The 12,089-nt window shown below is 35.1% G+C and overlaps 1 pseudogene; it reads right to left on the bottom strand.

The window, feature by feature from the left end:
- The window catches only part of LOC122899172, a 199,681-nt pseudogene extending 188,049 nt beyond the window's left edge, over positions 1 to 11,632 (bottom strand).
- Positions 11,633 to 12,089: the final 457 nt, after the last annotated feature.

Raw genomic sequence — 12,089 nt, 5'->3', positions numbered from 1 at the left:
CATTGATCTGGCCTCTGTTTTTTCCTTAATACATGTTTTTTTTTTGTTTTTTTTTTTGAGATTTTATTTATTTTATTTGACAGACAGAGATTACAAGTAGGCAGAGAGGCAGGCCGAGAGAGAGAAAGAGAGAGAGAGAGAGAGAGAGAGGAGGCTCCCTGCTGAGCAGAGAGCTGGATGCGGGCCTCGATCCCAGGAGCCTGGGATCATGACCTGAGCTGAAGGCAGAGGCTGGGATCATGACCTGAGCTGAAGGCAGAGGCTTTAACCCACTGAGCCACCCAGGCACCCCTCCTTAATACATGTTAAAAGAGAACAATAGAAGTAGTTTGTGTTAACAGGCAAAGCCAGCAGTATACCTTTGCTGTTCTACCTCAGGGGCATATCAAATCTCCAGCCCTAGGTCATAATTCAGTTTTCAGGGATCGTGATCACCTTTCTTTTCCACAACACATTACACTGGTCAATTATTTTGATAACATCACACTTTGATAATATCATGCTTATAGGACCTAGACAGCAAGAAATAGCAAATATTCTAGACTTACTGGTAAGATATTTGCATGGCAGAAGGTGGAAAATAAATCTGACAAAAATTTATAAGGCTTACACCTCAGTGAAATTTTTTTTTTTTTTAAGAATGTTATTTATTTATTTGACAGAGATCACAAGTAGGCAGAGAGGCAGGCTGAGAGAGAGGAGGAAGCAGGCTCCCCACAGAGCAGAGAGCCCGACGTGGGGCTCGATCCCAGGACTCTGAGACCATGACCCGAGCCAAAGGCAGAGGTCCAACCCACTGAGCCACCCAGGCGCCCCTAAGTGAAATTTCTAAGAGTCCAGCATGTCAAGTGTGGAGTATTCCAAAATACCTCTTCTAGGTTATAGGTTACGTTGTTGCATTTGTCTCCTCCAAAAATCAAAATGGAGGCATAATGCCAGTGCACTTCACTAGATTTTGGAGGCAACATATCCTTTACTTCATTGTGTCACTCCAGTCCATTTGCCAAATAAACTGGGAAGCTGCTTCGTTGGTATGATGCCCTGAACAGAATACTCTGCAACAAGTCTAGAGGGCAGTGCCAGCTGCTCTGCCACTTCAGTCATATAATCCAGCAGATCCAACAGTGATTACAGTGGCAGTCACAAAGATATTACTCAAAGAATTAAATGAGTTAAATAAAGTTTTAGGATATAAAAGACTATAAAGTCCACTGTATTTTTATATATTAGACAAGCACACCAATTAAAAATACAAAAAATACACTTTAGAAAAAAATGAAAATTAAAATCATAAAGAACAACCATGTCACACTCACTGGATGGTTTATAATAAAAATGACAATCTTAAATTTTGGCAAGGAAACCTCATACCTTGTGGGAGGGATCACAAGATGTAACATCTAGTTTGAAAAACAATTTAGTTTCCTCACGTCAGTCAAAAAGTACAGACCTTTGAATATTTTGGATCTTACTTAGTTTATATTCTAAGGAAACCCTCATATAAAAATAAATTACCTCAAAAGTTCCTCAGATTCACCACAGTAATTCAAATTATATTTGGAGAAATTATGCTATATACAGAGATAATTCAGTGAATGACATGGTAGTTTAAATAGCTTGGCATGGAGGGCATGGAGTTCTGTTTAAACCAAGAAAAACACTTAAGTCTGGCAAAGGTCACTCTAAACACTTCTTATGCAATTTGTTTCTTGGGCATCCAATCCCAACCTCATAGTCAAGGACTCTTAGCATATAGAAGGTTCGGAGAGGAGTTTCTCACAGAACAAGAGTCTTAGAGACAAAGCAAGACAACCTGTGAAAAATTATCATAAGTTTTTGTAAGTGATCTGAGGCAGCATCTACTCAAAAGTTGCTGTTTTGAAGAGCTACCTTCTGAAGTCCTCGGACCCAAGAGCCTGCTGAAGGAACATATTTATCAAGGCCTGCATCAGCCTTTTCCCTGTGAATGTCTTAGAGACCTAACACTACAAAACTAAGGGAGACTAACAAATGGTAGTGTTGACAGCAACAAGATCATTCTCCACCAAGGATGAAAGTTTTTCAAGTGAGCTCAGATGACCAAAGGATTCTCACTTCTTTAGGCACAATAAATAAAGTCTCGAATTTCATCTCATTTCAATGAAAACAGAATTCTAAACAGATTGAGAAACTTAGCCATTTTTGTAGTTGAACATACCCCTGAGTGAGTCCCAAGCTGCTTCACTGGAGAACACTGCTTTTGAGTAGAGTCTTGGGTTGCCAAACCAAGGGACCCTCAAATGAATCTTGGTGTAATCTCCAAATTATTGAACTTCTCAAAGCATGCCCAAAAACATGTTATCAAGGCTAAATGTATTAGAATTATAGAAGTAAGGAAGAATGCCACTGGAATGACTTCTAATATGTCAATCTGGCCTAAGCGGAATTGCAGTCCCCAGAATTACCTTTCTACTATGCTTCTTCTGATTGAGGTGGCTACATGTGATATTCTCTTAAAAAAGGTGGAGGACAGAAGGAAAGCAGTACTTTTGTAACAAGACACAATGTCTCTCATTCAATTAAATATTACCAGGTACAGCTGTGAAGTGATGTGGTAGATGGGACTGAAGTCTCTAATCAGTTGGTTTTAAGTGAATCAAAAAGGTCTGACTTTATCAATTAGAAGATCTCAAAAATGAGAACAGAGACCCTTCCTAAGACAACAACCTTATGGACCTATGGACAACAAGCTTCAGCCTGTGTGTTTGAGACTCGACTCTGCTCATTATCTTCCCTTTCCTTCCTGACTCACCTCATGGATTTTAGGTTTCCTTAACCAGTACCCACAATTACACAGCCAGCTCCATAAAATAAATATGTACCCCTGCCCCCTCCACACCCCTACCAGGAGTTTCTTTCTCCCCACCAATTCTGGAAAGAATGCATTTCTTATAATACATGTAATAAATACATATTCCTTACAACTAATGCATTTTTATTATATATATACATATAAATGTATATATGTGTGTATGTATATTTGTGTGTATAAGCATGTATATGCACATACATACACACATACTCATGTGTATGTATCTTATAATGTGTTTCTCCAGCTGAACACTGACCAATACAGCCATCTAACCAGTCTTTGCTATATTCAGAATGTAGAAGTTAGAACAAATGATATATAGTATTACTCTGAGGTCTGTCTGAGCTTAAGTGGTTTAGCATTCTAAGCGGAGAAATTAATCTGATCTAGTAAATACTTAAAATACCAATTTCAGATTGGTAGACAGAGCAAAGGAATATTCTTGAGTCAAGTCATGACAAGCAAGCAGTTGCTTAAATGAGTTTTTGCTTTGTAATAAACACTGTAATTTATACAATTTCATCAGTTAATATTAGAGAATTAGTCAAATAATGTAAAAACAGTTTTTTGTTTTTACATATTTTTGTTTTATTTTCCACATGTATCCCTTTGTGCATATGATTCTACTACTAACATAAAAGTTATGAGATATCTTTGAATATTTCATTTCAAATTCTGAAAAAAATAATCATGCAACTCAGGTACTCTAAACACATTACTTACGCTGGAAAAATCATCAGCATTCTTAGAAAAAATTATGTGATTCCTTGCTGCCGGGTAGGAGATGGCAATTTAAGAATTTTCTCTCTGTGACTGGTCTATCCATTATATGTATTGTTTATGCATTGCTCCAGGCCACCCAGGCAGATCTGTAATTGATTACGATTGATCCATCATGGAGCAGCTCAGGCTGCCACTGATGGTTCTGCTTTCAATACTCTCTTCTGATGTCCATTTTATATATTTTGTGGGTAAATAAGTTTACAGCTCATATTTACTAATTTTCTTAGTTTACCTAAGAATTTATTTTTTGAAGTATCCACTCATATGTTTAATGATGCTCAGATTTGCTGAGGTTCTAAAAAGCAAATGCCTTCCAGAATTAGTGGGGGGAAAGAGATTCCTGGTGGGATGTGTGTGTGTGTGTGTGTGTGGGTGCGTGTGTGTGTGTACGGGGGGTGGGGGTTGTTATATGCCACTTTTCTCCTTCAGAGGGTTTGAGTTCTTTCATTTTGGTGTAAGAAAAGAATTTTTCATTTGGAATCAGAAGTTCTGAATTTGAGGTCTTGTAAGTATCAATTTATCAGTATAAAAAATCAATAGTATTTTAGGAATATTTCAATCTTAATTTCCTTCTTTATAAAGTATGAATAAGAATTATTTTATCTACCAATCAGGACTATACTGATTATATACATATAAGATACCATATATGAAGATAACTGTTCTTAAAATACTATGAAAATTTAGTCATATTTCATATTGCAATATTCTTTTTTTAAAGATTTTATTTATTTATTTGCCAGAGAAAGAATGAGAAAGAGTGTGTACAAGCAGGGGGAGCATCAGGAAGGGAGAAGCAGACTCCCTGCTAAGCAAGGAGCCTGAAATAAGACTGGATCCCAAGACCCTGGGATCATGACCTGAGCAAAGGCAGATGTGTAACTGACTGAGCCACCCAGGCATCCGTCATAGTGCAATAGTCTCATCTAGTATTTTGCTCTATAAACTGTTCTTATTCAATTTATAATTTTCAAATATTCTATTCTCAGTATAACTCATTGAAGAAAGTACAGTTATTATTCTGATATCACAGATAAAGGAAATGATATTTTTCCAAGGTCATATACACAGTAAGTGACACTCTCTAAAATTTTTAAGGATGGACGACTATTGTTCACTCAAAACACAGGTTCCTTGGTTAGGTAATATATACTTAATTGTTTATTACATCATAAAACGGTGTGTAAAATGTATATTGCACTTTTGCTTGCTGTCTTTACCAAGTAAACTTAGAGGTAAAATCAACTAGAAAACATGCTATTGGCCATATACTTAGAATTCCTGCTTATAATTCTTAAAGTTATTTCTAACAGATGATCAGAAATTTCCAAAAAAGGCTAGAGATATTAATAGTCCTCAATACCTGCAGCAATTGTTACCTTGACAGAAATGATGTGAAATGCAGAATTTTTAGGTTGGAGTCTCTTAGATAACCTAGAGGTCATAGGGTTTGTGTAAAAACAAAACAAAACAAAACAAAACAAAATCACTTCTACAAATGTCAAAAACATATACAATTCAATGAGTGTTGTAAACCCCAAATCACTATCTCCATTCTTGATTCAATACAAAGCAAAATAAATCAGACACTGTTTTAAAGCATGGAATCTGTGGGATAGGCTTAGAAAATCATTTTTAATTACATGTCTTAAAATGAAATGATGTGAGGAAGTACAGAAACCTCATTCATCAATTTTAATACTATGAGTGACATACTCAGTCTTGATAATGATGCAAATTAAACATTACTGGAGGATATGTTTGTCTATTAAGGCTCAAAAATTAAAGATCAAAGAAGATACAACTGGATAGTAGAACGACTCAAAATCTCATATATCTTGTTAGTTAACATTCAGAAATATAAGATTACCAAACTACTAAGTAATATTATATATAATGTGATGCAAAGAGCTCCGGAGCTTCATCAAAAAAATGATAAAAAAATAACTGGACATTTTTGAACTTTACGAATTAGTGATTATTATTTCCAGTAGAATTCTGAATCCTTAGTCAACATAACACATTTGAGAATCTAAGACAGAATCATATTTAGGTTGCTAAAAGTTTCTAATCTCATCTCTAGCCTCTAGAAATACATGTTTTAGAGTAAGAATGGCAAAACACTCAATCCGGATGAGCCACTGGGATAACACATCTGTTGGAGGAGACTGCTTGTCAATATTTTCCACATAATCACAAATAGATCAATGTGTTATCACAATTAGTTATTCAGTGCTCCATGGAAATACCATTTTCTCTAAATGGAACAAATTCTTTTCTATTCCATTTTTCATATATGTAACAGCAAAGTTATGTATTTTGAAAAGACTGCTTTCATGAAGACAAATAAGCTCTTTTAAGCTTTTGAGAGCTTGTATAAATGTCTGCCTACAGCTGTAGAGATACAGTACAATTCATGTCTTTCTGAGCATATTTCAAAAGTAGAATTCTAAAGCATAAACGAAGTACCTTATAAAGAATCAAGTGTATGAAATTACTAGAGGAAATCCATCTCATTTTTAAACTTCATTAAATACTTTGTGATAATGACTGAATCAGCCTTCAGAAGGATTCTAAAAGCAAGTGTCCTCATACTCCACCTTCACATATATAAAACAATGTTCCACTCAAAATATTAATCAATTAGGGAGTCAGTATAATAGTAAAGTTGGTTCAAAAAATAATTTGAGAACTGGAAATGCTTATAATCACCCAAAGGAATGCTAAATTCAATATGTTAATAGATATAAAACTGGTTAGTATCCTACAGGGCATTAAAAATATAACACTGAAATTATCTTTTCTACTAGACAGAAATCCACAAGTTAACACATAACACCATAATATCTGGGTACCAAAGACATAAGAAGTAACAAAGACCAACACAAGTGCATTTTCCACTATGATTAATAATGGTATAGTAAGCCTCTTGAGTAATGGTCCATTATGACAATGGAAGGAAATCAGCATCTTTTTGCTTTATTCACAAATATTAGACACACAAGCACATACCTAATTTCCCCCCTAATAGTTCACATAGTGGGTACTGTGTGGTGATTATAGAAAACAATTTTCATGAACACATACAGAGAGTCCCCATGAGAAAATCCAAATAAAATTGTATGACTATTTTAAGAAGACACGAAAGTCCCTATAGGTTATATAAATATAAAAATGACCTTATTTATACTGACTGTATAACTAACTACAATAAACACTGAAAAAGTTTAAATTAATATGACAGAAAAAAATTGCTGAGTATTTATTTCAAAAAATGTAAACAGGTTAAATTAAAATATTAACATTTCACTATCATTAAAATATTAATAACACTGTGTATGTTTAGTTTCTTCACATTGATGATAAAGCTTAGGATGAAACTTTTGCAGTCATTTCACTCTGGCCAGCACCTGTGTGCGGCAGTAGTGCTTGAAGACCAGGTACAGTAACATAAAATGTTACTCTTGATCTATGGATTCCCATAAAATCAGTTTGGCACCCATACATTTTAGAGTACCAGATTACTTTAGAATAACTACCAAATTATGGGACACCTGGACAGCTCAAGCCACAATCCTAGGGTCCTGGAATTGTCCTTGGGCTCCCTTGTCCAGTCCTTGTCCTTGGGCTCCCTGTTTAGCAGGGAGCCTGCTTTTCTGTCTCCTTCCCCTTTGTGCTCTCTCTCTGCTTTTTTTTTTTTTAAGATTTTTTAAATTAATGAATTAATTAATTTATGAGCAAAAGAGAGAGAGAGAAAACAAGAGTATAAGTGGGGGATGGGGCAGGAGGCTGTGAGGACCTGGCAGGCAGAGGGAGAAGCAGGCTCCTTGCTGAGCAGTGATCCCAATCTAGGATTGAGATCATGATCTGAGCCAAAGGCAGATGCTTAACCAACTGACCCACCCAGGTATCCCTCTTTGTCTCTTTCTCTCAAATAGTGTTAAAAAAAAAAGAATAATTTCCAAATTATATATTAGATTGACTATATTTCTATCAATACATAAATGCACCAAACACAAATGCTTGCTAACAATTATGATTGCAACACAATTTCCAACATAATTAATTATGCTTAATTAATATTATTTTAATGAAAGAGATATGATCAGTTAATATTTTTACATGTCCCTTAATTTAATAGGCTGAATATTTTTCAATTTCAGTTAATTGACCAATTTTGGGATATTTTTCAATTTTTCTTAAAAATTCAAAAATGAACATCACAAGGTGAGTTTAAGTTGGAAAACAATAAAACATTTTTTGTACACTAAGATTTGAGCATCATTATAAAAAAAGTGGGATAAGTAGATTATTATTTGTAGATAATTCTGTTTATTTGACCTGTGACACCTATAATCTATCAATACCTACTGTAGCTATCAGTTTATCTGATAATGCTTCACAGATTTATAGAACTATCAAATACATGATATGAAATTCCCTTTCATATATGATGGTATTTTATCTTGCTAGTACATTTAAATCAACATAGTCAATAAGATTATAATAACATTGCTTGGTGTCAAATAGTGACTACACTTACTGAGCACTGAGCAATGTATAGAATTGCTGAATCATTATGCTGTACGCTTGAAAGAAATATAGCACTCTATGCTAATTACACTTTGATTAAAAAATTAAAAATTTATTTTAGGGAAGAATTGGGTAAAATTAAGATTTCTTATCACTTTGCCATACTAAAACTGTATATAGCCGGTATTATATTGCATTACTCAGCAGATGGATCTAGTTCAATAAATACAATTAAAAAGATAATTTTAGTTACATACTTACCTCTTACATATAAAAGCTTAGAAGGGGTTACATTCACTTTTACACAAAATACCAAAAGTCTGTTTTACTACCTTTTCCCCTCATACAACAGTATAATATTTGAGGTAAAAAAGAATGCCACTATTTTACTTAATTTGTCCTACACCAGCAAAAAAATGAAATAAATGCTTGAAAATACACAAATCAAAAAAAAAAAAACTTCCATAGAATTACATACAATTGTTAAACAAAAACATTATTAAGTGATTATAAGTTTTGACAAACTGCATATGTTCAACATTATTCTATAAGTTGCTAACATTAAGATCATTTTATAACTACCAGGTCATGATCCACTCTTCTAGAACATTTACACTTTGTTTAAAAGAAACACTATTTCCTGACTTTTTTTAATAGTGAGGGACATAAAAACCAAATGAGCTATATAAATTATTTTGTCTACTTTTTTTCTTTGCCAAAATGATACTTTACCTCATTCATATTTTTCAAATTATTTTCCAATGTGAACTCATTTTTTTGTCACATGTTATTTGTGAATTTTTTCTTCAAATGGTTATTTAACACATGTAGCAAACTGATTCTGTGCTTTTTAAAATTGACTTCGACTCATTGTTCCATTTTGCTTAATATTTCTGCTTGAACATATATATTTTCAAAATAGGCTGTCACAGATGGTACACTTTTTATGAACACTGTATTATTCTAAAGTTATCTTTGCATGTCTCATTACATTTCTTGTTATTATTGCAGTAGTAGCCAATATATATGTAGGCACATAAAAATTAGCCATTATGAGCCAGAAGGATATGCTGCTTTTAAAAATGAACTCTGAACACAATCCGCTTTTCTTCTTTTAGCTTCATATAAACCTTTTTAATGGTTAAATAACTTTTACTCCTGAATTTCAATGATACATGAATGGAAAAAAATATCTGTTTTCACAAAGAGTAGGCTTAATTTTATACATTTAAGCTCAGTTTGCTATTTCGCAATACTACCAGAACCAGAATAAACACTGCATTTTAAAACTTTATGGAACTAATTTATAGTGTAGGGCAGGCACAAACTTGATCTCATGGCAGCAAAATTTTATGTTTCCATTTCAGCAATACTGCCTAACACAATAATATCAGGCCAGCAAATCTTAAATATAAGTTAAGCTAACATGATCCATTGCCTTATAAAGCTAGAGCACCCTGTGGAGTCATGCTGAATATGCCAAGTGATTTTTCAAAATTTAATCATCCTAAATGTCAGATAAAGGTGCTTTTGCTGTCATTCTTTAAAACTGGGGCAAAAATCCCAAGTGTGCCTGCAAGTTATAAAGAAACCCTCTTCTTAATACTTACATTAAATAAACAACATCCTTTCCAATCACCATTCATTTTTCTAGTCACAGTAAATAAAAACATATTATAATGCTATAAAGCAAATTCAAGACAAATACTTATTTTTTAAAAGTAAAAATACAGGCATCTCCCTAGCAAGACACAAATTTCTTATAACCACCAGGTAAATTTGAATTTATTCTTTGGTCACTTCTGGCTCTACTAGCAGAAGTTCGGCAGCTTTATAAATAACTTATGAACATAGACTCAAATGTCCCCCACAAAAATATCTCTGCAAGTGGAATAAAGCAACAAATAAAAAGGACAATACATCACAAGAGAATGGAATTTATTCCAACAATTCAAGGTGGGTACAACAATCTATATATCAATCACTGTGATTCACCATATTAAAAGAGCTAACAAGAAAAAACTCAAGATCCTATCAATAAATGGAAAGAAAAGCATTTGAAAAAAAATCAATTTATGATAAACTCTCTGGAATAAAAGGAGTCCCTCCATCTGACAAAAGTATCTATCATAACCTACTTTTAACACCATACTTAAAAATGAAGGCCTATATGGTTTAACCCAAAGATCACAAAAAAGGCAAGAACACTCTCTTGACTCATATTCAGTAATGCTCTAGATATGGTAACCAATGTAATGATCAAGTCAAATAAATTAAAAGTGTACAAAAGTAGAAACAAAATGTTTTCTATTCACAGATGAAATGACTTTCTATGTGGAGAATCTGAAAAACTCAGAAAATTTTAACAAATACATGGGTTCATCAAGTCTTAGGACACAAAGTGAACATTAAAATACCAATTTTCTTTCTACCTACTTGCAATGAACTGGAATTAAGGAAATAAATATCATTTACCATAGCACTAAATAAAATTAAAATAGTAGGTAAAAACCTAACAAAATATGTTCAAACTATAAACTATAAAACAGGAATGAAAGCAATTAATAAAATAAATGAAGATATATACCATGTTCTTGGACTGGAAGGCAACATTATTAAGAAATAAATTATTACCAATTTGATCTGTAGATTCAAGTGCAATCCTAATTACTGCAGCAGGATTTTTTTTTTTTTTTTTAATTTATTGGGATGGCTGGTGGCTCAGTGAGTTAAGCCTCTGCCTTCAGCTCAGGTCATGATCCCAGGGTCCTGGGATCAAGTCTTGTATCAGGCTCCTTCCTCAGCAGGGAGACTGCTTCTACCTGTGCCTGCTGCTCCTCTTGCTTGTGCCCTCTGTCTTTCTCTCTCTCTCTCTGACAAACAAATAAAATCTTTAAAAAATATAAAAATAAATTTTATTTATTTATTTGAGAGAGAGCAGGAGCTGGGGGTGGAGGGGCAAGCAGAGAGGAAGAAGGTGACTCCCTGCTGAGCAGGGAGCCCTATGTGAGGTTCTATCCCAGGATCCAGAGATCACCACTAGAGAGGAGGGCAGATGATTAACCTACTGAGCCACCCAGGAGCCCCTCCAGCAGGACTTTTGCAGATATCACTAACTGACTTTAAAATTTATATGGAAATACAGAGAAACTTGAACGGGCAAAAATGATTTTGAAACTGTAGGACAAATACGAAAGATTCACACATCTCAATTTAAATGGTTACTTGAAAGCAACAGTAATCAAGGCTGTGATTGATATTGGGAAGACTAGATCCACTGACTGATGGAAAAGAACAGACCAGGAACAGACCACAAAATTTAGTCAACCGATGCCTCTTTGTCTCTCTCTGCGTCCCACCCCTACCCTGTCCTCTGTATATATGTCATCTATTCCCCCACAAATTCCAGCAATACCCGAAATCCAGTTTGGCGTGCAGGTGGCACATGGGGCTGTCGCACTTCATCTACAGTTCACCTTGTGATCCACCTGCTCCCGGGCACTGTTGATGCCACAGTTGATCATTAGGTGCTCCAGGGAGAGGCCCCAAGCAATGATGCACAGTTTGTAGGGGAGTCCCATGGGCAGCAGGTTCTCAGGGCATAAGAGCCTGGGAACTCTAGGCTCTGCCCACTTGTTCAGGCCTTGGGGTTATCTGAACACGACACTGAACACATACCGGACTCCATGCAGGGGTTGCAGGCCGACTGGGAGGGCATTTGATACCCAACTTGGAGAAGAACAGCCGCACGTTGGCCCTGAGATGACGCAGGATGAAGCCGTGGTCAGCCACAGTACCCCCCGACCCGGTCTGGCGGAACTTGGCCAAGTTCCAGGTACCCAGGTCTCCTTCTGTACACAAAGTCCAAGAAAAAGGACTTCGCAATCGTGAAGGGCTTTTTTTGGATCAGGCGGTGGAGGAC

The sequence above is a fragment of the Neovison vison genome, chromosome 2 (assembly GCF_020171115.1).
Source record: "Neovison vison isolate M4711 chromosome 2, ASM_NN_V1, whole genome shotgun sequence".
Classification (NCBI taxonomy): domain Eukaryota; kingdom Metazoa; phylum Chordata; class Mammalia; order Carnivora; family Mustelidae; genus Neogale; species Neogale vison.
This window is presented reverse-complemented; position numbering and strand designations above follow the sequence as displayed.